Source organism: Felis catus, chromosome B3 (genome assembly GCF_018350175.1).
Source record: "Felis catus isolate Fca126 chromosome B3, F.catus_Fca126_mat1.0, whole genome shotgun sequence".
Taxonomy (NCBI): domain Eukaryota; kingdom Metazoa; phylum Chordata; class Mammalia; order Carnivora; family Felidae; genus Felis; species Felis catus.
This window is the reverse complement of record NC_058373.1, coordinates 30,611,609-30,636,223: the sequence shown is the minus strand read 5'-3', so window position 1 is coordinate 30,636,223 and position 24,615 is coordinate 30,611,609. Positions and strand designations below refer to the sequence as shown.

Here is a 24,615-nt window from a genome sequence, read left to right as displayed (position 1 = left end):
AGAATCTCCCTTGGCCCCCAAACTGGTCTGTCACTATGCCCAAAAGTCCATCAGTGCACCCTGACTTTGGAATAGATCTTGCCCAACCGGGCCCCGACCAAAGAGGGAGCGCATCTTTGGCACAGAGGGCACTTACCAGACACTTTCCTCCTGGGCAGAAGGGATGGAAGTCCCTGGAGGGGACCGTTCCCCGTGACTCTGGAGAAGACCAGTCTGCCATTCAAAGGGGCTGGCTTGCCTGACAGAAGGGCAGGGAGCCGCTGGGCACAGCAAGCTGCAGCGGTGGCAGCAATGGTAAGTGCCAGCAGCTCGCAGTGAATATGCAGTGTCAAATGGGGTGCATTACTCTCCGTGCAAATTAAAAATTAAAATTAATCAAACACTCAAATTGATTTCCTTCCCGTCTGTTTGCTCTGCTGTGCCAGTCAGATGCCTGCCTGCCTGCCTGGTCCAGTTGAGCCCAACTCCAGGCCAGGCCTGGGCAGCTCAGGCTGTTGCAGAAGTCTCTGGGATGGGCTTAGGAGCTATAGTCACCTCATTCCCACCTTGGGAAATCCGGTAGGGGTCAACCCAACCAGGTCCCCGAGCCTGAGACCTGGTGCTGGGCTTGCAATGGGGGGAAGGCAGGAAAAGAACATCACTCTAGTCTAGAGGAAACACTCACATTGGGCTGGGAGGCAGGACCCTAGGGAATATTCATGGGGCCATCATTGACTGATCTCAGTTTCCGCATCTGTGGAATGGGGGAGAGAGAGACAGATGGAATAGCTGCCCCCTGGTTCTTGTGCTGGCTTATGGTCTGGACTGGCCTTCCCTAGGGATGGACTCATCTCCAATCCCCAACCAGCCAGGGTCCCTGACCTCTCCACCCAGGCCTTGATCTACCTACCACTTATCATTGGGCAACCGTGGGCAAGTCACTTAACATCTCTGAGCCTCCATTTTCTTCTGGGTAAAAGGGGAATGATAATACCAGTGTGTGAAAGGAGAGGAGCATGCAAGTTTATTGGGATCAACACCCACGGCGGGGAGGGAGTGAGGAAACAGAGTGGGCAGAGGGAGAAGTTGGACTGTGACACCTTCACAGTGCAGCTCCATGGGCATCTCTGGGCCTGAGCTGTCTGAGGGGTTGACCTGAGTTGGCGTGAGAGTGTCAGGTCTTTATCCCCAGCTTTGACCAGCTGTTGGATGCAGCTGCCTGTGGAAGGGCAAGCCCTGGGTGAGGAGCCTCTCGCTTCAGCCGAGGGGAAGCTACTCATCTGTGGCCTGCCAACCTTGACAGCCTGCCAGCAGCAGGGAGGAGTGTTTCAGCCAGAAGGGGGGTGTGGGTAGGGCATTGGGGTGCCTCCCCAACACTGCAGTTGGGGGAGGTTGGGGTGAGGGTCCCCCGGAACAAGGCTGTGAACCCGGCAGGAGTCAGTGTACAATAAGCCGCAGTCATTCTGTTGAAAAGGCTTTGGGGACTCCCTCCTTTCCTTTTGCCTTCACATCCTGACACTCAACCAAGCCCTATCTTGGAGGGCTTGGTGAGTATCAGGATGTGAAGGCGAGGAAACCTTCAAAGTTCCATCATCCTTCCATGACATTCAAGGACCTTGGTGACCAGAACTGATCCCCTGTCCTGGCGCCTCCCAGCATTACACCCCCTTGACAGTGTGGGTGCTTTCTTATTTTTCTGCAGTTCTCCCTCCCTCCCTGCATTCAAACACTATCTGTGTGGCCAGCACATACTCCCTGAACCCCTGCAGTGGCCAGGCCTGGGCTGGTGGGTGTGGTGGGTGCCGAGGAATCAGAGGTGACCCAGACCCGGTTGTACCCTTCCACCCCACCCCCACATTTCTCCTTCCCTAGCCCCCACCTCTCTGTGAATTCCTATGCTCCTTTAAGGGCAGCCATTCCATGGCCATCTGGGGAGAGCCAGATCAGGCTGACGCCAGCCCCGGTGAATGCAGTGGGGTCCCCCTCACCTCTGAGGCTCAAGGCCAGACTCCAGGGGATCCTGACTCTTGGTTCTATGACCCTTCCAGCCTTTAACCCCCCACCCTAACCAGAACTTGGAACCTCGGCCTTCTTTTGTGGATGTGGCTGTTCACGTGCTGGTCTGCCCACAGCCTGCGCACTTCCTGAGGACAGGGCCCCATGGGCCTGTCACAGAGTACACCTTCCGTGAACGGGAGCTGAATGGCAGGTCTGACATCCCCTCCTCCCCGACGCCATAGCTACGTACACTCCCAGGTCCCTAAACTCTCCCCACCCCACTGGCCTCCCAAACTGCAACTCTAGTCCGATCTCTCAGTGACAGGCTGGGTCGCCTGTCTGCCCACCACTCTTGCCGCTTGTGTCTATGTCTCCCAGGGGTGTTGATCTCAGGGTCCCAGGAGGATGCTTGGTAGAGGATCAGTGCCCCTGATAGACTAGTTGGACCCTCCAGCTTCCTTTGTCCTCTCTCCTACATAGGGAGACATGAGGAATAAAGAAGTCTACCCTTTTACAGATGGGAAAACCAAAGGCCCAAGGATCCAGTTCAGCCTGGGGCTTGCTGCTGGCCTAGTGCCCTCTCATCCCTCCTCCATCCCTGAGCCTACCTTCCCCAGACATTCCCAGATGGAGCATTCCAAGGGGCTTTCCTCTTCCCCCAACTTCCACCTGGGCCCTCACCCGCTTCCCCCCATCAGATGTCTGGGAGTCCCTGTTGGCTATAAGAGCTGAATTGGACCCTTGGGGCTGGGGGCTCTAGGACCTAGAATCTGGCTCTGGTGGGGTCATTTTCGTTGTTTTATTTTTTCTATTCCCTAGTTACAGGCTGTGGCCAGAATCAACCAGAGATGGCAGAAAGGACCAGTCCTGTCATTGCTTTACAGTTATGGGGGACAGGGAGGGGCAGGCATTGCCCTGAGTTATTTACCTAGAGTCTAAGTGGAGCCTGAGCCAAGGTCTTCTGTTTCCCTCACCATGCCACCAGGTCACTGTCAAGTCTGCGTCCCCAACATGCCCTACCCAGTGCTAGGGTCTGGGCATTAGAAAAAAGGGTTGGAAGGGCATCCGGGTGACTCAGTCGGTTAAGTGTCCAACTTTGGCTCAGGTCATGATCTCACAGTTCATGAGTTCAAGCCCCACGTCGGGCTCTGTGCTGACAGCTCAGAGCCTGAAGCCTGCTTCAGATTCTGTCTTCCTCTCTCTCTCTGCCCCTCCCCTGCTCACTCTCTCTCTCTCTCTCTCTCTCTCTCTCTCAAAAATGAATAAACTTCAAAAAATATTTAAAATAAAGAGAAAAGGGTTAGGAAGGGTCCTTGGGTGTGGGGTGCTGAGTGGCAGGTTGGGAAGCAGCTGGAGGAGCTATAGGATGCTGTCCTCTGCTTCACATCTCCAGGGACAGTCCAGAGCCACCAGGCTAAACTCCTAGCTCCTTACAGGACCTCTAGAACCTGTTGTCCTGACCCCATGCCACCTGCAGCCCCATCTTCAATCCTCTCTCCTTTGCTCTGACTGCATGGGCTTTCTCTCCTTTCCCTCATTGCAGGGCCTTTGCATGTGCTATTCCTTCTCTCTGGAGCCCCTACTCCTAAAAATTAATGTCCATCCATCCTTCTGGTTGTAGGTCAAATGTCACATCCTGCAGGAAGCCTTCCTGACTCCCAAGACCAGCCTGGGCCTCCACCTACCAGCCCCATGATCCTTCCTAGCACTTGTCCGAGGGGCAATTCCACATTTCTTTGCATGATGGTTTGAATTGTTTCTTCCTCCAGATTCTAAGTTCTCTGATATGTATTTCCCACACCTGGCACAGCGCCTGGCGTGGAGGAGGCCCTCAATCAATGTTTGTGGAAAGGAGGAAGAACAATGGTTCTCAGTTAAAATCCCGGAAGCTCACGCTAAACCTTGGTTTTCTCTTCTCTGAAATAGGAATGGAAACACCAGGATCAGTGTGAGGATCAGCCAGTGAATAAAGACTCCTGACACATAGTTGGTTAATAGTAAAGAGGAGGAAGGAGGTTAGAGTGGGCTTGGGGTAGTTGAGGAAGGCTGTTTAGGGGTGGAAGGACCTGAGAGGTGGATGCGTTGTGTAAGCCAAGTGTGAGGGACCGGTGGGAAGAGAGACAGCAAAGAGACAGCCTGGCTGGGTGGGGCAGTTCTCTGAATCTTTGGTGACCCTATTTATGTTTCGGCCTAACCCAGGAAGCCAGGGGATGGCTGAGAAGGCAGGCAGGAAATGCCTCCTGCCTCCTGGGACTCTGTGCGGGCCGCTCAGCCTCAGGCCGGACCTGGCATGGTGATGGGGTCTGGGATGCTGCCAAGGTCTCCCCCACTGGCCTACGGAGAAAGCTGAAAATAGCAGAGGGGCCCTGGGCAGGCATCTGCAGGGGCACTGACCCAGCCCTTGTGGCAGGAAGCAGCCAGCTCCCAGTTTCTGGTGAAGGAGCTCCTTCCTGGAGCTGCTTGCACTGGCCTGGCCCCCAGCCTCTGGCCCCCAGCCCCCAGATGCTGCTGCTCTGGCAGTGAAGAGCGATTCCTCTAAGTGGGCTTGTTCATTATTCATGTTTGCCTCTCTGTAAAGCCTGCTGGGAAGCAGAGGTGGCAATAGCTCCTGGCCACTAGCACAAGGGCAGGACACAAGGGGGTCCCAAAGAGATCTCTGTACCTTCCTGCCTCTGTGCAGAACCCTTGGATAAGAGGGCCAAGGCCTGGAGCTGCTGAGGGAAAATAAATGACTTAGAGTTATGTTTTTTGCAGCCGTAGGGCACACCTGCTTGCCCCCATACTTAGGGAGGAAGCTGAGGCTCAGAGAGGGTGTGCTACTTATCTGAAGTTGCACAGCAAAGCTGGGGGCATAAATTCCCACGCATAGACATAAAGGCTGTGTGGCTCTCAGAACAGGAAAGTGGGAGAAATGAAGGGGGATTAGACTGGAATTGCTGCTCCGCGTGGATGTCAGGCACTCCCGGGAAAGGCTGTTTGTCTCTGTTTGGCTTCCCTGGGGTCTACCTGGAAGCCCTGGGAAGACTCCTCAGGAGGTGTGTTGAGCCAGAGCAGGCAACAGCCGTGAGCTCATCTCCCCTGAGGCCCCCAGGAAGTCTGGTACGAAGGCAGAAGAGAAATGGCTGGGAAGGGAGGCAAAAGGAAGACATGAAGGGCCTTTGGGATAGGCCAGAAAGCCCAGCTCAGGTGTGGGGAAGGAAAAGGACATTTGCTGAAGGCCTCCTCTGTGCTGGGTCATTCCTGTGCATTCTTCTCTATGAACTCTTCACCAACCTCCTTGGTGGCCGAGTATTTTATTCCCATTGTACAGAGGAGCACTGAGGCTGGCAGTGGCACTGGCCTGACACCGAACCGTGGGGTCTTTGCAGGGCACCTTGATGGGTGAAGGCCAAAGTCAGGCCTTCCCTGGACTCACAGCCACAGCGAAGCCTGGGCTTCTCCTACTTCCAGCTCCTGTCAGCAGGGGGAGGCTGTGCTGCATCTGGTTGCAGGAACTGGGAGCAGAGGTTGGGATTGGGATTACTAGGACAGGAGAGGAGGTCTCTTTCAACAGCTCCTGGTTTGGGAGCCCTTGCCCGTGCCTCTGTGATGGCTGAAAGACGGGTAGGGCTTCTGCCTGGATTTGCTAAGTGTCAGCCTTGCTGCTGCCCCAGAACCAAGATGAAACTCTTGATTCGAGGCTCTCATAGCTTCTCTTCCCTCAAATACACCCCTCCTTCCTATTTTCCACTGCCATGTTTTGACAAATGCTCTTCTCTTGGCATGGGATGCCCTTTCTGTTCTCTTCAGCCTGGCCAACTCCTACTCATCCTTCAACACCTGGCTTCAATGTCACCTCTTCCAGCTTGCCTGAATTTCCTCCATCCCCCAAAGTTCCCATCATGAATTCTTTCATTTTTTTTAAGGGCAGGATTGTGTCTGAATCATCTGTGTGTCCCCAGTACCTAGCACAGGATGGGGTTCAGAATAGATGCTTAGTGAACAAGTGGGCAAAATGCATCCCTCTGTGGAGATCAGAGAGCAAGGGTCTAACTGGGGTGGAAGTAGGTGTGGGACACACAGAAGAGGAAATGCTCATGCATCAGGCCTGTTCAGGATCAGCCTGACAGGGAGCCTAGGAGTGAACATAAGCTTTATTTCCCAGGGGTATCATGAGGGTCCAAGGAGATCTTGGATGTGAAAGAGTTCTGTAAACTGTAGTGTGCTGTCTCTGCTAGGTCCTTGTACCTCTCAACTTTGCCTTGTTCCCCAGATGAGGCTGGAGAGAAAGGCCACGGAATGAGGGAGGGAGCAGACCAGGCCTGGTGGGGGTGGGGTCGATGGAAAGGAGTGCTGCCTCAGCCACTTGCCCCAGCTCTCAGAGGCAAGGAGTGGGTGGGATTCTGGGTGGAGAAGGCCTGCCTTGGGACTCCCTCTCTTATGGGATCTAACATCATATCCGAGTTCCGCATGGCCTCAGAGATGATGTAAGCCAGTGTCCTTCCAAAGAGGGGTAAGCTGAAGCCCAGAGAGAGGCAGGCATTTGCCCAAGGTCACACAGCAGGGGTAGGAGGCCATCCTATGAGCCCCATCCTCCCAGCATGACAGGTGTCCTCATCCTGGGCTCAGATCCGGACAGCTGTTTCCCTGATCCCTCCTCTTGGCCCCGCAGTCCCCGGCGCCCAGTCCGCACCACCCCACACCCCAGCCTGCCCTTAGGCATAGGCGCTAACAAGCACTGAGCGCCCCGTGGATGGCGTGGTCCGGACAGCTCCCGACCGTCCTTCTCCTTGACTCACCTCCAGCCCGGGAGGGCCAGGATCAACGGCGGTGGCCAGGGCGCCGCCCGCACCGCCGGGCTGCGCCACCGCCCCGGACTCTTCCGGCGCGGCGAGGTCGCCCTCCTTGGCGCCCCCGGGTGGGGCAGGTCGAGCCCGGTGCGCTATCCCTTTAAACCCGGGCGAGATGGGAGCTGTCAGCGACAGCCGAGGCTAGCGCGGGACGTCGCCGCCCGCCAGGCCAGAGCAAGGAGCCGCGGAGCGAGCAGAGAGCGGAGGTGGTGGCGGGGCCGGGGCGCGGCAGGTCCCCTCGCCGCCCACTGAGCTCTCGAACCCGGGGCCCGGCGAGGCGGGCGGAGCCCAGTGTAATGCGGAGAATGTGAAAGGCAGCGCAGAGCGGTGGGGAGAAGGGCGCGCGCAAGAGGGCGGCGGCAAGATAGACGGAGAGACAGCGGGAGCGACAGAGGACAGGGAACAGGGAGCAGGTGGGAGAAAGGAGAGGAGAAAAAAGGAGTGGCAGGGACAGGAAAGGGGGACAGAAAGGAGCGAGAGAACACTAGGCGCAGGCGGCGGCGCAGGCGAGGAGGAGGAGGCCGGCGCCTCTGGGTGGGAGCGCCGGAAGCCAGAGTTGGGCTCCCCGGCCGGGGTTCGGGTTGCGAGCGCTGCCGCGGCCGGGCCGGGCATGGTGGGGGAGAGGGGACGCCCGAGGGGCCCCCTCTGGGAACGGCGGGGGACCTGAGGCAGGGCCAGCCGGGACAGGGGCGCAGGGCCACTCCACAGGCCCCGCGGGCCGTGCTCCGGAGGCTCCAGCTGGCCGGGGCAAGGGGGCCTTTGTGAGCGCCCCAAGAGTGCGCAGCCGGGCGTGCGGCCGCGGGGATGTGTGCGCGCCCGGGGGGTGCGCGGGTGTGCGCGAGTGTGAGCGCCCCGGCGGGTGGGAGCGCGCGTTAGGGATTCTGCTGGCATCGCAGCGTGGAGAACAGGAGGCAGGAGTGGGGCGCGCAGGGGAGCGCGGGGCCCTCCCGCGCACACGCACACGCACACGCCGCGCGCGCGCGCGCACACACACACATACACACACGCACACGCCCTCTCTGCCTCGCTCGCTGCCGCTGCCACCATCTCGGAGCCGAGCCTTGCGGAGCGGGAACCCGAGCCGGAGCGGGAACCGGAGCCGAGCGGAGCCGAATCGGGGAATGCGGTCCCGGAACGGAGCGGCGCGCGAAGTGCGCGCCCGGGACGGTGAGTGTGGCCTGAGTGTGGCCAAGCCGGGAGGCTGCGGCGGGGCTGGGGCCGCGGGGGCGCAGGCCGGGGAGCTGGGGTGTCTGCCCGCCGGCAGCGCCGCGTGCGCGGCCTCTGATTGGGCGGGAGCCTCGGGGGCAGCGGGTGGGGGTGGGGTGTTGGGTGCGCGCCCGTGGGGGGCGTGCACGCGCGGAGATGGATGGGGCGCGCTCGGCACCCCGGTCCGTGACCGCGCTCCCGCCCGCTGCGCGGCCCCGCCTAACCCTCGTCTGCCGCCGGAACCCTGGCGACTTGGAGCAACTTTGTGTGTGGGGGGAGAGGAGATGGAGGCGTTTTAATGGTGGAATTCCGGCCTTGTCTTCCAGAGGAGAGAATGCGAGGGAGGAATGGGATGGGGGTGCGGGCTGTGCCGCCCGGCGGGCAGAGGGGTACATATCCACCACCCCATCGGCGCAGCCGCCGGCTCTCTGGGACACCAGTCAGGCCCCGCGGCGCCGCGCCGGAGCCGCTCCCCGGCGCTGGACTCCTGTGCCTCCGGCAGGGTCCGGCGGGACCGCGCGGCGACAGCTACCAGGCCTGGGGGCCGCAAGGTCGTCTTTGCAGCCAGGCTGAGGACAACAGGGCTTGAGGTGGGAGTGGGGAGACGTGCCTAGTGTGTACGTGTGTGTGGTCCCGCACCTTCTGCCTCGTGGGACAGGCCTCTGGAAGAAGGGAACTGCTGGAAAGATTATCACATTAGACCTGGCTCCCTGGAGCTCCAGAAAGGCCAGGGATTGGAAGGGGAACCTCTAAGTCCCTGGCCTGGTGCCCACCCCACTGCGCGCATGCATTCTTTGTTTGGAGCCATGCTCCTGTGTGCCTTACTATGTGTCAAGGTTGTGCCTTGCTGTGTCCCCCACTCCCCTTCTTGAGTCTCCTTCTACCCCTCTGTGCTGGTTGCCGCAGGGAACTTCCTCGGCCCCCTCCCCAAATGGCAGCCCTGCCCCTTCAGAAGATATGAGGATGACATGTGGTCCCTTGAGAGGGAGGAAGCATGTGCTCCGCACCCTCCCCTTCCCCTGCCCCAGCACCCAATGACAGGCCCAAGGAAAGGTCAGAGGTCAGGACCTTCCCCTTTACAAATCCTCCTTGCTTCCAGGGCAGGTTCTTCCTCCTCTAGGAAGTCTTCTCTGATTGCTCCTCAGTCTGTCCTTCCAGCTTGGGTTTCTGGATTGGAGCGGCTGGGTTCCCCAGCAGCCCTCGTTCCTGTGCTCTCTCTAGGCACTCAATGTGTGAGCCTGTAGGGGTCAGAAGTCTTGTTCTCAGGCTACACGTTAGCTGGAGGGGTGTGATGCTGAATAGTATCTGCCTGCCTCTGGGGGATGGCAATATTTTGTTTGACCAGCTTTCGGGCTTAAACCTTAACTTGCACTTCGTTGTCCCTCTGGAATCTCTCAGCCACCTTGTGAGAGGCCCATGGACATGCTTCCACTCCATTTCACGGAGGAGGATTTTGAGGCAGAGATGGAGCTAGGAGAAGTCCAGTGTCAGGGCAGCAACTTTCCACTGTGAAAGTATCCTTTAACCCTGGTCTTTGGTGAGGTGCGGAGGGGCAGGGAGGGCACCCAGGCCCCCTTCGTTGACTTAGCAGCAGAGCTCTGGTGGCCTGCTGCTAGAGGGTCTCCCAGGACAGCTGTTCTGCTGCCTGTGACCAGCACCCTCCCCAGATGGGCAGGAAGGGGGGCACCTCAGCCTGGCTCGCCATGGCTTGACTTCTGGCACCTCTTGACCCTGGCTTCATTAACCTTTGCTTCCTAGATTTGGGGCCAGAGTCTGCCTGGGCTCTGCTCGATGGTTTGCAAACCTGGTTCCTGTAATCTTCAGCACTGGAATGTCAGTATTATTCTGGGATTCAGAGGGGTTTCTCCACCCCCAGCCTGGACCTGTAGGGTAGACCCTGGCATTGTCTTCCTCCTTGGGCCCTGGAATCCTTCCCAGTCTCCTGAGGTCTCCATCCTGGAGCCCCATGTGGGCCAGGGAGCTCACCCTCAGGGAAATGGGTTCCCCATAAAGGTCCAAATGTGCACTGGGGGGAATGGAGTCTGGTTACTTTTCACACCACTTCTTCCCCAGGTGGCCCACCTGAGGCAGAGAAGCTAGAACAGCTTTCAGCCCCAGTCATTCTTTTGTGAACCCCCCCTCCTCCCCTCCACCTGCCCACCTGGTAGCAGCCTGGACTCTTCCCCAGTGCTACTTTGGTCCTTAGAGGCCTCCAGGGTGGGGAGAGCTGTTGCCCAGGAGTGACCAAACTCCCCGTGGGGCTGGGGGTGCTACTGGGCCCGGCGATAGCTCCTTCAGCCTTTTTGTTGGCTTCATGCTCAGGTAGTCTCTCCCTGTCTCTCCTAATCCCTTTCTGCCCTGTTCTCACTCCGTAGCCTTTCTTAGCCATTGTTCTCTTGCTGTCTCTCCCTCCTCTTCTCCATCCCCTATGGCTCCCTGAGCTCTGGACTTTTGCCTTCCTGTGCATTGACACCCAGGTGGCTGGAGCATGGCCAGGTGCCTGCTTGGCCCCACCCCTGCCATCCAGGTCCATTTGAATCCCTGCCCTGGTTCTTCTGGCCCCCTCCCCACCCAAGTACTCCAGCAGGCTGAGCCCTCCATTTGGGGTTGCAAGCCATGGGGAAGGAGAGAGCAGGGCACTTCTTTGACCCCTGGTCTGTGCTTTCGGGTGTGAATCCCAGTGAGGTGCACCCGGCCCCCACTTGCTGCTCCCTTTAGGAAGACAGCCACTCTCCCTCAAACCTCCTGACTGAGAAGGGGTAGTGCCCAGTGGGCCCCCCTCCCTTTCCCTCTCCAACCAGGCTCTGACCTTGCCATGGGTGTGTTTTAAATTATAAAGATACTGTATTTTAACAAATTCAGTGATAAGTTTTTGGGTGGACTGGGCCTTTGGGTGACTTGAGGGGAAAAAGTTACCCCTGACCACTCAAGCTTCTTTTGGGGGAACTTGGGGCCACTCTGGCCAACCAGAGTCTTTTCCATAGGCTTCTGGGGCCCAGACATCTGCTCCCAAGAACCATGCCTTGGCCTTACTCCTCATTGCCTAGAAACCTACAATTGGGGCCCAGTCCACATTTGGGTTCATCTCCTGGTTTGAGGCCTGGGCTGAGTACTGGGGATTCTGATGACAAGCCTGAGCCCCTCCCTGGGTGGGCTCTGAAAGGGGACACGGATATCCACCCACACCCCTGGGTGTGAGGCAGAATGGGCTGGGCAGTTGCAGAGGTATGTGAGTCGGGGATTGGCAAGGGGTCATTTCAGATGGACTGGAAGCCTGGTGCATTTTGATCTGCTCAAATGTTTCTGGCACTTGGTAGATGATCAGTAAATATGGTGAATAAATGAGTGAATGGAGAATGTGAACAAGCGAGGGCTTTCCAGGCAGATGGCACAGTGTTAGCGAAGTCATGGCAGTGGGAAGCACCGGGCATGGGTGGAACACGTTTGCAATGGAGTAGTTCATGCAGGGGCACAGCAGGCGCAGAGCAGGTTGGCACAAGACAGAGGAGGATCTTGAGTGCCTGACTGAGGAGTGTGGGCTGATTCCGTATTCAGGGGTTGCAGGGTTGAAGTTCTGGAGGGACGCGAGCAGATTTGCAATTTAAACTGCTCCCTCTGGTGGTTTTGGTAGGGGTTGGCCTGGAGAGCCAGAGGCCAGGGGGCGATCCTGAGGCCGCTCTGGGAATCCAGGCGGGTGGTGAGGGCAACAGCAGAGACAGGCCTCTTATCTTCTGAGGATGGCCAAGGCAACCTGCCTGGTTTCCTACCCCATGGAGGATGGAGAGATTCGGCCTGGGGGAAGAACCTGATGGGGCAATGTAGCTAACCAGAGTGGGGCGGGACCTCCGGTATATCACCATTCCCATCACCTGGGCATACTGAAGTGACAGGTGTCCTAGACTCATAAGATGCAGCCTTTAATACTGGCCCTCCTACTGCGTGCACTTGAGCAAATCCCTGAGATCCCTCAGACCTCTGTTTCTATGTCTGTAAAATGGGTAAGTTTGTCTCCTTGGAGACCTGGGGTGAGTTTGGGTGGAAGTTTGTGACCCTAGAGGTGGGATACAAAGAGAAGGGGTAGAGGGCTGGTCACACTGCTGTTTGACAGAGGAAGAGTTTGAAGCCCAGAGAGGGGTGGTGACTTGAATAATGAGGTCATAGAACAACTTGGGGGCAGGGCATTCCAGCTTGGGGTTTTTCTGGCTGCGCCTGTGGCCTGCTGGGCAGGGGTGGGTGGCATGGCCAGGGCCTTGAGGCCTCTGCAGAGGACGTCCTCAGGCAGTTGCTTCGGCAGTCCAGCTGTCAGGGAGCATATGGGGCCATATGGCCACATCAGGGGAGGCGCCAGCCACTGAAGGAGGGTTAGCGGCTGCCATCTTGGCCTTCTGGATCTATATGGGCACTGCCAGCCATCAGGGTCAGGGTGGGAGGAGGCCAGGATGGAACCTCAGTGTCCAGGTTGGTTTGGACGTGGAGGTTGGGTCTTGGCAGATGGCCCAGTTCTAGCACCCATCTGCCAGGGCAGCCGGACAGGCGGCTTCGTGCCCAGGACTGATCCAATTAGCTCAAGACCAGCTGTGCCAGTCACCCCCCATGCCCCACCCAGCTCTGATGGCCCTGCGGTCCACAGGCCACCGGGCGGTACAGCACATCTGATGTTGGGGTTTCCGGCCACACCACAGTATATGTGTGTGACATGCAGCCTCACCCTGAGCACTGATTCTATAGCTCTAAGATTTGGGGGTATAGAAATGGGTCCTTTGAATCAGCCTGATGTGATCAAAAGGACCTGGGCTTGGATGCCATCTGGAGCTGGGTGTGAATCCCGGCTCAACTGCTTCTGAGCTGGGTGAGCTCAGGTGAGTTCCTTCACTTTTCTTTCTTTCTTTAAAAAAAAATTTTTTTTAATGCTTATTTATTTTTGAGACAGAGAGAGACAGAGCATGAGCGGAGGAGGGTAGAGAGAGAGAGGGAGACACAGAATCTGAAGCAGGCTCCAGGCTCTGAGCTGTCAGCACAGAGCCCCACGCAGGGCTCAAACTCACGAGCCGTGAGATCATGACCTGAGCTGAAGTTGGACACCCAACCGACTGAGTCACCCAGGTGCCCCAAGTCCCTTCACTTTTCTGAGCCTTGGTTTCCTCATCTGTACCACGGGAGACTGATGCCTACCTTGTAGAGGTGTCATTGGCATGCTTTGAAATAATACATGTAAAGCATTCACTAACCTGATACAGCACATCTCAGAATCTCAGAAAATATTTGTTCATTTTTGTTCTCTGCTGGGAGAGGGAAGTGAGTCCTGTCAGAGTATCAATATCTAGACTGAAGTAGAGAGAAACCTCATTGTTTTAACTTTCCAGATCAAAATTTGCTTTATAATTCTTCATAAGTTTTTATACCCCTTCCCTCATGGCAGTTCTATAAAGTAGGCAGAGAGCACTGCCTCATTTCACAGATGAGGCAGCTTGGAAGTGATCCTCCAGAGTGGCCCCGTAAGTTGGGCTTGCCCTGTTTCTGGACTCCTGGTCTAGGACACTTGCTCCATGGGTATTCTTCCCAAACCTTGGGGGTAGAGGCTGGGGAGAAGTGGATCTGTCTTCAACAAGGCCTGTCTAGACCAAGCTTGGGAGTTCTAGAGATTCCTCACCCAGCCCTGTCTTCATTACAGGTACAGGGACAGGCAGTCATGGTGATAAGCAGTCAGTCCCAGCTGGGGTTGGTACAGGTGACCCCAGCATTTATTGCATTTCTCTGTCTGCCCTGCTGGCGGGGTGGGGCAGGGGCTGGGAGTAGGGAGAAGTGGCCCTTCACCTCCTGGGCAGCCCTGGACCACCCCAAGGTCAACAGGGCTCAGGCTTCTGGGGACAGTGAGGAGAGCACTGGACCTCAGTTAGGTCACTGTTTGTCTCTCTTTGAGCCTCGGTTTCCCTCTTTATAAACTGGAGATAATTATCTCCCTCCCCGCCTCACAAGGCTGTTTTGGGGGCTCAACTATCAATACATATTTTTATACAAACATGGTATCGCACAGCTGTGGGTCCAGGAGTCCCCAGTCCTGCAGCTGATGATCCTATAATGAGTCAGTGATTCACTTGTTGGGCGTGTCTTCTGGGCCTGGCTGTGCTAGCTGCTATGGGGCTGAGATGAATAAAACCAGCCCCTGCCCTCTTGGGGTATGCAGCCTGCCAGGAGCTGTGCGCGCTGTAGTTTTTAATGGTCCTCCCAAGCTCATGCTGGCCGTCACACTCCTACTCAGCACCCTTCAAGGGCTCCCTGTTGCCTTCAGGCTGGCATCCGGACCCCTCAGTGCCTTGCACAGTCTGACCCTCTGTTCTAGCCAATCCTCTCGGGTCTCCTCTGTGCACTCAGGCTCCAGCCAGACGCCACTCACTGTCCCCTTCACACATGCTGTGGCTTTCCTTCCTCCATGCTTTGGCTGTGCTGTCCCTTCTGCCTGGGGCCTTCCTCCACCTCTGCCCTTGTGGATCCCACCCGCTTTTCAACCTTCAACCCATGTGCTGTACTTGAAACCCCCTCCTGATCACCCTAGCTAAAAGTACTTGCTTCTCCGCCAGAACTGTGCACCTACTGTGTGCAAGGCCTACTGTATTGGAGACCTGTAACATATGGTGGCTTCTCTCTTCATGGCCTGGGAATGCCTTGGTGGCAGGGACCAGATTTATCCATCCTAGGTACCTGGGATGTGCAGGCACCTGGGCCCAGATAGACTCAGAGGAACGTGGTGCATCCCTCGGGGCCTCTGTGGCCAGTGCCACTTCCTCCTGCCTCTCGGGCCTGGGGATGCGGGCTAGGCCCAGAACATCTACTTGAAAAGCTCCCGAGTTATGGGCGGCTTTTCTGCTGAGGTGCTCACCACAGACATGGCCTTCCCTGCCCCTGGAGGCTCCACCAGGCTGAGGCGGGGGCGCCCAGTCACTGGCCACACATAACTCTCCCCAATGAATTGCACAGCATTCAGCAATTAGAGATTGATTATTTGGGGTACTGGTAGCTCTTCCATTATCGATTGGCGGAGGTGGGCCTAGCCAGCGTTGGTGTGGGTCATCTGGGCCTGGCTGGGAGATTGTGATCATGGCTATTTATTCCTGACCAGGAAGCTCCATAAACAAGAGTCAGAGAAAAGGAAGTGCAGGCCACCCTCTCTTTGATTTGCTCTCCCAGGGTTGGGGTGTAAATTTGGGGAGGAGGGGGGATTGGGGTGAGTGGGGAGCTTTTGCTCACTCCCCCCTCCCTCTGTCCCCACCTTCTGTGTTCTGCTTCCAGTCTCTGCTGGCCCTGGGTCTCAGCTTTCCCGTCTGTTAAATGGGGAGCTCAGTCTTTTTGTGGGATGACACTGTGCCTTTGAGTGAGATGGTCAGGCCATCACTGACTTGTCCTCACTTCTGCTAATGGGTGGGGGCATGTGAGGCTTGGAGAGAGTGGTGTCCTCCTGAGGATAGAGGTAGCATCACAGTGCCCAGCCCCAGGGCTGCTCTGCAGAAGGGACAGTGAGATGGTGGGTGGGAGCAGGGGGTGGGGTTGGTCGGAAGGCAACACTTGCCCCACTAAAGTGCTATGTCTGGCTTCTGAATGTGCTAAGGCTTCTAAATGTGGAGTTAGGACTCAGTGGAATTCGTGCGAAAGCAATTTCTAGGGAAACCACATAAAGGAGCTGGCAGGGGGGATGTTTAACCTACTTGAGAGACCTAGCTGCCTTTCAGGCTGGCCAGGAGCATGGGGTATTGTTTGTGGGGCTCCTGGCTCACATCACCAGGGTTTTTTTTTTTTTTAAACATTTTTTTAGGAACATTTCCAAATATACAGAAAGGTAGAGGGGATAGTATAGGAAACCTCATATACCCTCACCTAGACTTAACAGTTGTTGACATTTTGCCACATTTTGCCTTATCTTTTTCCCCCAGAGTATTTTAAAGTAAATTATAGACATCATGCCATTTCACCGCTAAATATTTCCGTATCCCTCCCCCCAAAATCAGAGAAAATTTCAGTCTAACCTTAAGTGGTCATATGTTTCTTTTCATTTTATTTTGAGAGATGAAGATGCTGACAGATGAGGAGACTGAGCCCTGAGAGGTGGCCTGGCCTGTCCAAGGTCACAGAGCGGAGAGGGGGTGGGGAGGAGAGGTGGGGCCTGGGAGGTGGCTACAGGTGTCAGCCCAGGACTGGCAAGACAAGAGGGGAAAGGAGAGAGCATTGGTGGTCTGGAGTCAGGCAGGTGGCTGGAGCAGGATCCCCCTCTTTCGGGGGGGGGATTCCTCTGGCTCAGGCTGGGGGTTCTGCTTGGAAACAGGAAGTGACTGTCTTTTCGGTTAATCTGCTCTCTTCCTTTTGTTTGCTGCGGGGATTAATCAGGAACTGCAGTGTCAGGAAACTCTGAAACAACTTCTTGTTTATTGTTTAATTTAGGAGAATGTTATCAGGCTCTGGCCCTGCAGGCCAGGGGAGCTTTTGCTGGCACAAGAAGCAGGGCCACCTTGGTGAGGGGAGGGCTGGCCTGGCAGGAGGGTTTAGGGTCCCAGTCTGGACTCTCAGGGGGATCTGAGGGGACTGGGGTGTGTATGTCAGGGGTTTGGGGCTGAGCCTGAGATCTGGGCTGGGCTGAAGACCTTGTAGCTTCAGGACAGATGGGAAGTGAGGCGCGAGAGGGATGAGCTCCTGGGGTGTGTGCTGAAAAGGGGGAGAGTCCTGGCTGCCTGTAGGGGGAGGCCCTGGCTGCCTCTAGCCATACTGAGGAGCTGTCCTTCGCTCTCCTCTCTCCTGCCTGGGCCCAGTCTCTTCCCTGGGGAGGTTTGTACATGACGGGTGTCTTCTGCCAGCCTAGGGCAGGTGCGGGTCTCCTTGGGGTCAGGTGATACTGCCCCCAGCACCCGCACATGCTTGGAACTCCTTATTCTGCTGTTGGTGACTTAGTATTTCTTGATTCTGTGAGGGTCACAGAGGTCTCGGCTGTGGAATTGGAGAAAGTTGGAACTAGAAGGCAGCCTCAGAGGTGATCTCATTTTTGTTATAGGTTTCAGGAGGGGAAACTGAGGCACAGGGAGCGGTCATCCCTGTCTCAGGGCTTACAGTGAAAAGCACTGTAGAGCCCTGGCAGCAAGTCAGGTGTCTGACTGCTCAGTTTCAGGATTCCCTGCTTCTGGGCCCCCTGGGCTTGTGGTTCAGACAGACCAGTACTCCCCAGTGTGCAAAGGGAGGAGGCGGGCCCAGCTGGGAAAGGGCTGTCCGTCATCCCTAAGATGGGCCCAGCTTCCCCTATTAGGATCTGCTTCCTTGTGTGTGTGCACTCTCACGAGCACAGGCACACGCACACCTAGTTACTTACCAGTGGGGAGAATGGATGTGCAGGTCAGGAAGAAGGCTTTAATGGGGGTGTCCTGAGGCTCAGCCATCCAGGGCTGGGACTGGCCTCCTCCTCTCTTCTCTTTGCCCCCACAATGAGGAGAGCCCCGATTTAGTGCCAGGCTTACTGTTGCGCTTGTTTCTTGAGGACAGGAAGTGGGGCAGAAGAGGCCCCTGGGAGAGAGGTGACCAGAGGGAAAGCGAGAGACAGAGACATCAAAACACTTTCTCATCCCTGGTCTATGGTCCTATGGAGCTACCAGACCTTCCATCAAGCCTGTGTATTCTCTGCAGCTGGGGAAGGAGAGGAAAACAACTCAACCTTGAACAAGTGGCTGGACCGGTGCTGCGTAACCTGGATCATGTCACCACCCCTCATGATACAATGAGGCAGGTAATAGGCCCCCTCTGCTCCAAGAGTGAGGCAGGGAGGACAGGGGATGGGCTGTTAGCCTGTCTGTGGCTGGACCTTCTGCCCCTGCCAGTGGAAAGTGGGCGGGGAAGGGTCATAGGAAGGAGGGCAGGTCCTTGCCGCTCCCAACCCCCGGTCTTTCCTCTGCTCTCTCAGTGCTGTAGGGGTCAGTTGAACACTGTGCTTGGAGTCCAGGGGACAGGTGGGACAGAACCCACTATATGTTCTCACAGTAACTATATGCTGGAACCTAGGCAGGGCACAGAAGAATGTTACCTTTAGTAGTGCACAGAACTGCCCTGCAAGTTCTGCATATTATGGACTCCATTTTACAGATGAGGAAACTGAGGCTCAGAGGGTCACCTGATTGGTCAGTGATGGGACCAATGGGATGGGATTTGAGGCCAGAACTACCTGGCTTTTTGGACCCAGGTCCCAAAGACACCTAGTTTCTGCTCTTGGCTTTATCACCAAATGGTGTTCCCTGGGCCTTGGTGTTTGCCTTTGTCCAGTGGGGCTGGGAGGATGGTTGAGGGCTGTGCCGCAGCCATAGGCTGGAGGGGAGGCTGAGCCTTCTGTCACCTCAGGGTCTGGAAGGTGCTAAGGGTTCTGGTTGAGGCTTGCCGCTGTTCTTGGGGGGGAATCCTTCCTAAGCCAAGCGAAGTGAGAGGCTCCCTGGTGCCGTGGTGAGGGATTGGGCTTCTGGGTATAGGCGAAGCCCTTCAGAGCCTCCCACACTCTTTGCTCTTAGCTAGCGTGTGCCTTCTGTTTATCTATCAGGTGACTGCAAGGTGGCAGGGGAGCCCATGGGCACATATGTGGGCCGTCCTGAGGCCTGGAGAGCCACGTTTGAGGATTGAGCATGAAGTAGGTCAGGTGTGAGTTCATTGAATACCTTCTGTTAGTCAGAGTGCTGGGTGCTTTACATACATTACCTCACTTAAGCCTAAAAACAGCCCCATGAGATATGTACTATTATTATTCCCATTTAACAGATAAGGGAGCTGAGGCTCAGAGAGGTTTAGAGACTTGCAAAGATCACACAGCAATAGAGTGGAGGAGCTGGCATTTGAACCTGGAATGAACCAAGTCTGTATTGCTGCTAGGTGGAGGGTAGTTAGATTTCAGGAAGGGCCTCTGGTGGCTGTTCTGTTTGGAGAGAGGAGGCCAAGGGTCAGGTGAAAAGTCCAGGTAAGGAAGGGGTGGTTCAGAGTTGAGGCCTGGTGGGGGAGTCCAGCATCCTGCCTAGAGTTGTATGTCTTTGGCTCCTCAAACCTGCCTTAACTCCCCCTCAGGGGAGTGGTGCGCATTCCTTATGGTTCCCGATCAGGCAAAGGCCTGGAGGTGGGACTGTGCAAGGCTCCTCAGAAACACGGCAGCGTGCCATGCCTGGAGCATCTGGAGACGAGGCTGGAGCGGGGCCCAGGCTGTGCAGGCCTCCAGCGGGGCCCAGGCTGTGTCGGCCTGGAACAGAGGATGTTCTCTAGAATTTGAGCGGGGCCAGGTCTGAGGCTTGGAGGGATGGCTCTCTGGTGGCTGGGGCTGGTTAGAGGCCATGGGCCATGGTGGGCGGGGAAGGGGTGAGAGAACAGAGGGCATCTGGAGGCTTCTCCCCTCCTTGCTCAGAGCCCCTGTCAATGTAGGCCCAGGGGGTGGTTCATCTTTCCCTGTCTCCGTTCTTTGCTTTCCCTTTCTCTGCCTCCCAGAGCGGGGAGTGAGAGTGGGGAGCCGGGGGTCCCTCGCCCCTCCCAGGCCCCTCCCTTGGAGGCTGTAAATATTTTATCTCCACCATCTTTGCTGCGGAAATTGCTGCTTTTAACACCTTTTTTTCCTTTTGCTTGATACAAACGAATGCTGGAAAAATTCTGTGCTGGGCGCTCACTCTGTCGCTTCTGCTTGTGCCCAGAGTCCCCTCCAAAAACTCTAATTGCTTTTAAGCTGCGATAGTTGGCAAAAGCAATTTTCTTTACATTATGGAGAAAGGGGGAAAATCCACCACATTTTCTTCTTCCTTTTTTTTCTAACCTTTCGTTTTGAGTTCCTCCTCGCGGCTGCTGAGGTTCTGGGAGAGAAATGGAGCAGAGAGAGATGTGGGCGGGGAAGCAGAAGCACCCTTGGAGAGGGCCTTTGGCCATGCTGGTCCTCAGTTTCCCCATCTAGAAGGTGGCTGTATGTCCATTCATTCGTTCAGCAGACACTCCCTGAGTACGTCCCCTGGAAGCGGCTTGAGAGCAGGGGCTACCTCTGTCTTTGCTGCTGCATCCCCCCACCCGGCACAGAGCCTGACACATAGTAGGTGCTCAGTTAAGATCAGTTGACTGGATCCATGGCTCTGCTTTGAGCCAGGCACTTGGCCAAGCCCTGGGAGTGCACGGGGTGAATCAGATGCAGCCCCTGGCCGCAAGAGCTCACTGGTTGGACAGAATCCCCCAGGTGAGCATGTTGACGGTGTTACTGAGCCCTAACACACGTGGGTACTGGGTTCTTAGGAGCACAGCATAGGGCTGGCCAGGGGAGTCTGGAAAAGCTGCCCAGAGGAGGCCCTAGGCTGCATCTTGAAGAGGGGAAAGGTGTTTGGCAGGTGAACTGAGGCCAAGGAGGATGGGATTCCAGACAGGAAATAGCATGTGCCAAGATGAGGGGTGGTGAGCCCAGAGCTGAGGGGGGGGTCAGGCCAGGGAGGCGAGGCTGCCCATGGGCCTGAATTGCCTGGAAGAGCTTTCCATGGAGGTGGGGAGTTTGGACGTGATCTCAAGGGCACGGGGGAGCCCTGGAAGGGTTCTGAGCAGAGGATATGTGAGGATGATCTCTTTGGCTCCACAGGAGGCGTGGGAGAGGAGGGAGTGCTGGCTGGGAGCCTGGTCCTGGCGAGCCGATGGGGAAAGGGAGGGTGGCAGTGTGATTTTGAGACAGACAAGACAGAGGACCCAAATCCTAGTGCTGATCTCCTCTGCTTGCGAGAGGCACCCCAGGCCTGGAGCCCGGGGTGAGGGTCCCCCCGTACGCGCGTCCAGTTCATAGTCCTCTGCCACCATAGTCTGTCAGGTTGGCTTTGCTCTCGGTTCCTCAAGGCATACAGCCCTTTACAGTGTAGAAAGCCCGCTCACCTCTGACCCCTCAGGAGATCTCAGAAACCATCCCCTGAGGTGGCAGGACAGGTGGCCGTTTCCCACTGCCAGCTATAGGACAGGTTTGCCCCAGCGTTCTGCGGACAGGTGGAGATGGGCTGGGGGTTTGAACTCAGGTCGTGGGGCCCCTGGATGGCTGCCCCACCACCTCTGTGGAGCTCTCCTCTGCCCCCAGCCCTCCACCCCTCCCCTTCTAAGCCCCGTGCTCTTTCCCTGTTTGCAGAGCATGTGGGGCTTTTCAAAAGCATTAATGATAGAAAATAAATTGGAATCGGAGAGGAATCATCGCCGGGCATTCTCGGAGGGCCGCCTCTGCCCTCGCGTCTCTCAGCCATATTGAAGCCGGCAGCCAGACTGGAATATGAATGAGTCCGGGGCCAGCATTGCTCTTAATCTGTCGGGGAGCCCTCCCTGGCCAGACGGCACTCACCAGCAGCAAAGCTGTTTGCAATGAGGCCCCAGCGGCTGTGGGGCATCACCAACCAGGACTGATTTCTCTGGGATGGAGTCACAGTCCATTGCTGCAGCGGAGGGGCAGAGGGGGCCTCTGTTAGAGACGCAGCACCGAGGCCATGCCTGGGGTGGGGTCAGGCATCCATGCCTGGGCTGGGGAAGGGGGGTCATATGAAACTGCCAGTAGCTCTTCAGGGTTTGGATGCCTCATCTGGGTATTCAAGGCCCTGTGTGAACTTGACTGGCTTTGTCCTGTCTCCTCCAGGAAGCCTTCCTTAATCACTGCCCAGCCCACCCTGGGTTTTCTATTTTTGAGCCTCTTGTGGCCCCTGGAGCAGTCACAAACCTAGTGCCTGAAGGGGACAGGACAGTCGTGAGGGGAGCATGCTGACTGTGAGACAGTAAGGAGGGGTAGAGACTGGCAGTGTGAAGGCACAGGAGCCACCTGTTTGGGAGCCCCGCAATGGGTGCTTTCATCCTCGAAAGCAGGGAGGGTGAGCCCTGGTCTCCTTACTGACACAGGTGTGGGCTGGGCACCTAGGCAGGCTTCCTGTACAGCATCGGGGGCTCGGGGACCTGGGAGGTAACTCAGGGCAGGCTTCTCACTTAGAGATGGGGAAACTGAGGTCCAGAGATGGGTGGTTAGGAAGGGCCCCCTGTTCTGCTCTAAGCACACTGTACATCCATGCTCTCATAACCCTCACAGCAGGAGGAGGAGGGCAGGGTTTTGTACCTTAAGAGGAGGAATCCAAGGCTCAGAGTGGCTGGATCCAGGGGGGACACTTTAGGCCTGTGTTTGAATCAGCTTGTTGGAGCCCCAGTGCCAGCTGCCTCTTTCTGGCAGCGTTATGGGGTGCTGAGGTGTGCACGGAGTTGCCTGAGGGGGCCAAGGCACATTTGTGCCCAGAGTGAGCCTAGCTAGGGGCAGGAAGTCTGGGTTCCTGGCCCAGGTCTGCCACCAGCTTCCTGTGTGACCTAGGTAGAGGGCTTTCTCTGTGCCTCAGTTTCTCCCTGGAGGGGTCAGAGTGAGTTTGGAGGGGGGCAGAGCTAGTGGCCTTGGCCTGGCTGCCAGCTCTTCTCGGTGCTTCCATCCAGCCCCTGGGCTCCTTTGGCCCCAGGCCAGGCTCATAATGAAACCTCTCACTTCTGTCCTTTTTGGGGTCACTGTCATGCAGGAGATGGTGACTGTGGCGTACCAAGAAGGGCTTGGGCTCTGCAGGCCCTGTTAGCAGTATGGGGTAGTCAGGGCAGCCTGTTTCCCTACCGAAGGTGGGAAGAGAGACTCAGGCCACCACCAGGTGGGAGGACTGCCCCAATTCAGGACTCTACACTCAGCTCTGTAGTCTGGAGCCTCACCCCTGCATGACCTTGGCACTTCCTTTCACATGCTCAGAGGGGACTCACAGGGACATCTTGTATAGTCCTGGGGTGTAAGATAGGATAAGCCAAGGCCCAGAGAGTCTGAGAATGAGACTCAGGGTTGCCATTCACTCACTCTGATGTCTCTGGCTCCAGCCTGTGCTCTTACTCCTCCATAATGGGGAGCTCACCCCCTCCCAGGGCAGCCCTGCCCTGTACATGAGTGAGGTTTGTTCCCCTCCCCTACCTTGTGCATAAATTCACATCTAATTGTATGCAGCTTCAAGGCTCACAGACTCCCAAATCCCCACTCCCTGGGGACTCCAGTTAGAAACTCCTGCTTTAATCACTCCCCATGTGACTTAATGTCATCTGTCATGCTGACCTAGGACAGGAAGCTAGGCCGTATTCTTTCTGCTCTACCCTGTGAAGGTGCCACTCTGTGCCTGGGGTTGAGCGCTGTGATAACCCATTCATTCTTTCCACAGACATTGGTCCTGATGCCTTGTCTGTGGCAAGCCTGGGCTGGGCCCTGGGTGCAGAAAGGAGCAAGACCTACCCCCTGCCCCTGGGAAGTCACAAGTGTCGGCACTCACAGCTTGGGGGGTCAGGGCAGGACAGAGGTGCTCCCACCCCAGCCTGTCTGGGAAGGCTTCTTGGAGGACACTGGGAACTGGTCAGGGAGGGAAGGCATCCCTGCAAAGGAAGCAAGTGCAAAGCCTTGGAGTTCTGTCTCTGTCAGGGTGGCAGACAGCCCAGTCTGCTGAGGGTAGGGGAGCATTGGGAGGCACTGAGGCAGGCGTGAGGCTAAGGGCCATCTGGGGATGGGTCTCTGGTTTTTGCCAACTGCTCCTGGCCTGTCTGCAGGCCTGCTGGCTGCCTACGTGCCCTAACACACACGCATGCATGCGCGCGCGCGCGCGCGCACACACACACACACACACACACACACACACACACACACACACACACAAGCTCACCGACTCTAAATGCAGACATGACTACACACACGCCCTCCACAGTTCACCTCCATCGGCCACACGAACCTCCCTCTCTCTGAGCACTACACACCTGCACACACCAGGCCCCTCTGCGTGTACCCGTGGGCTCATCCATCCTTTCTGTTTGTACGGAGAACCCTGTAAGAGCCCAGAGCTGAGCCTCAAAGTCCCCTCCCCTGGAGTTTTTTTGCAAAGGTCTCTTCCATGTTGCCCTCACCCTCTGGGCTCCCCTGAGCCTCAGCCTAGGGTTTCCCAAGACTGTGGTGTCCCAGGGTTTTCTGGTCACCAAGGGAAACCTCCCATGCTAGCTCAAGAGGGCCAGAGCCCTGCTGAGGAGCCAGAGGTGCTGGCTTTAGTCCTGCACCGTCTGGATTGTCTGTGTGGCCTTGGGCAACCTTATCTATCGGCCTTGGTTTGGGGGAGTGGGGATATGGGCTGCACGCTCTCCAGCCTAGGTTCTCAAACTGGTCCTGGAGCCTGGTGTCCAGGAAGGTGCCTGGGGGCTTTGGGGGCAGGGGTGGGGCTGGATAGGTCCCTTTGTTTTCAACCACAGCAGGGCTGCTTAGATCTGCATTTTATATTAGGGTCCAGGCAGGACTTAAAGGAAAAACCCATTAACTCTTTATTGATTTTGTTTTTCTGGTTACAAAAGAAAATCCAGCAACACGTTTGTGGATAAGAGCCCATGAAAACCCCTTCATCCCTCTTCTAGGAGATGTTCACTGTAACATCTGGATATTGTCCTCCAGCCTTTTGGGGCATATACCAACAAATTGCTGTTTATAAAAATGGGCTCATTCTGAAATAGCATTGTACAGCTTGAATTTTTTCATATTGTTAGACATAGACATGCCTTTTTCCGTCAAATGGCTGCAGAGTATTCCGTA

At 56.5% G+C, this 24,615-nt stretch overlaps 1 protein-coding gene across 4 annotated transcripts in view; it reads left to right on the top strand.

The window, feature by feature from the left end:
- The first annotated feature begins 6,691 nt into the window (after window positions 1–6,691).
- LINGO1 (leucine rich repeat and Ig domain containing 1) overlaps window positions 6,692–24,615 on the top strand; it is a 196,716-nt gene continuing 178,792 nt past the window's right edge. For 2 of the 4 annotated variants that reach the window (XM_045059005.1, XM_045059004.1), the window contains exon 1: window positions 7,537–7,973. The gene's annotated coding sequence lies outside the window, so the exon portion shown is untranslated. Of the gene's footprint in view, window positions 7,974–24,615 lie in introns of all 4 variants that reach the window. The other 2 variants (XR_006598996.1, XR_006598995.1) reach the window with 2 other exon arrangements.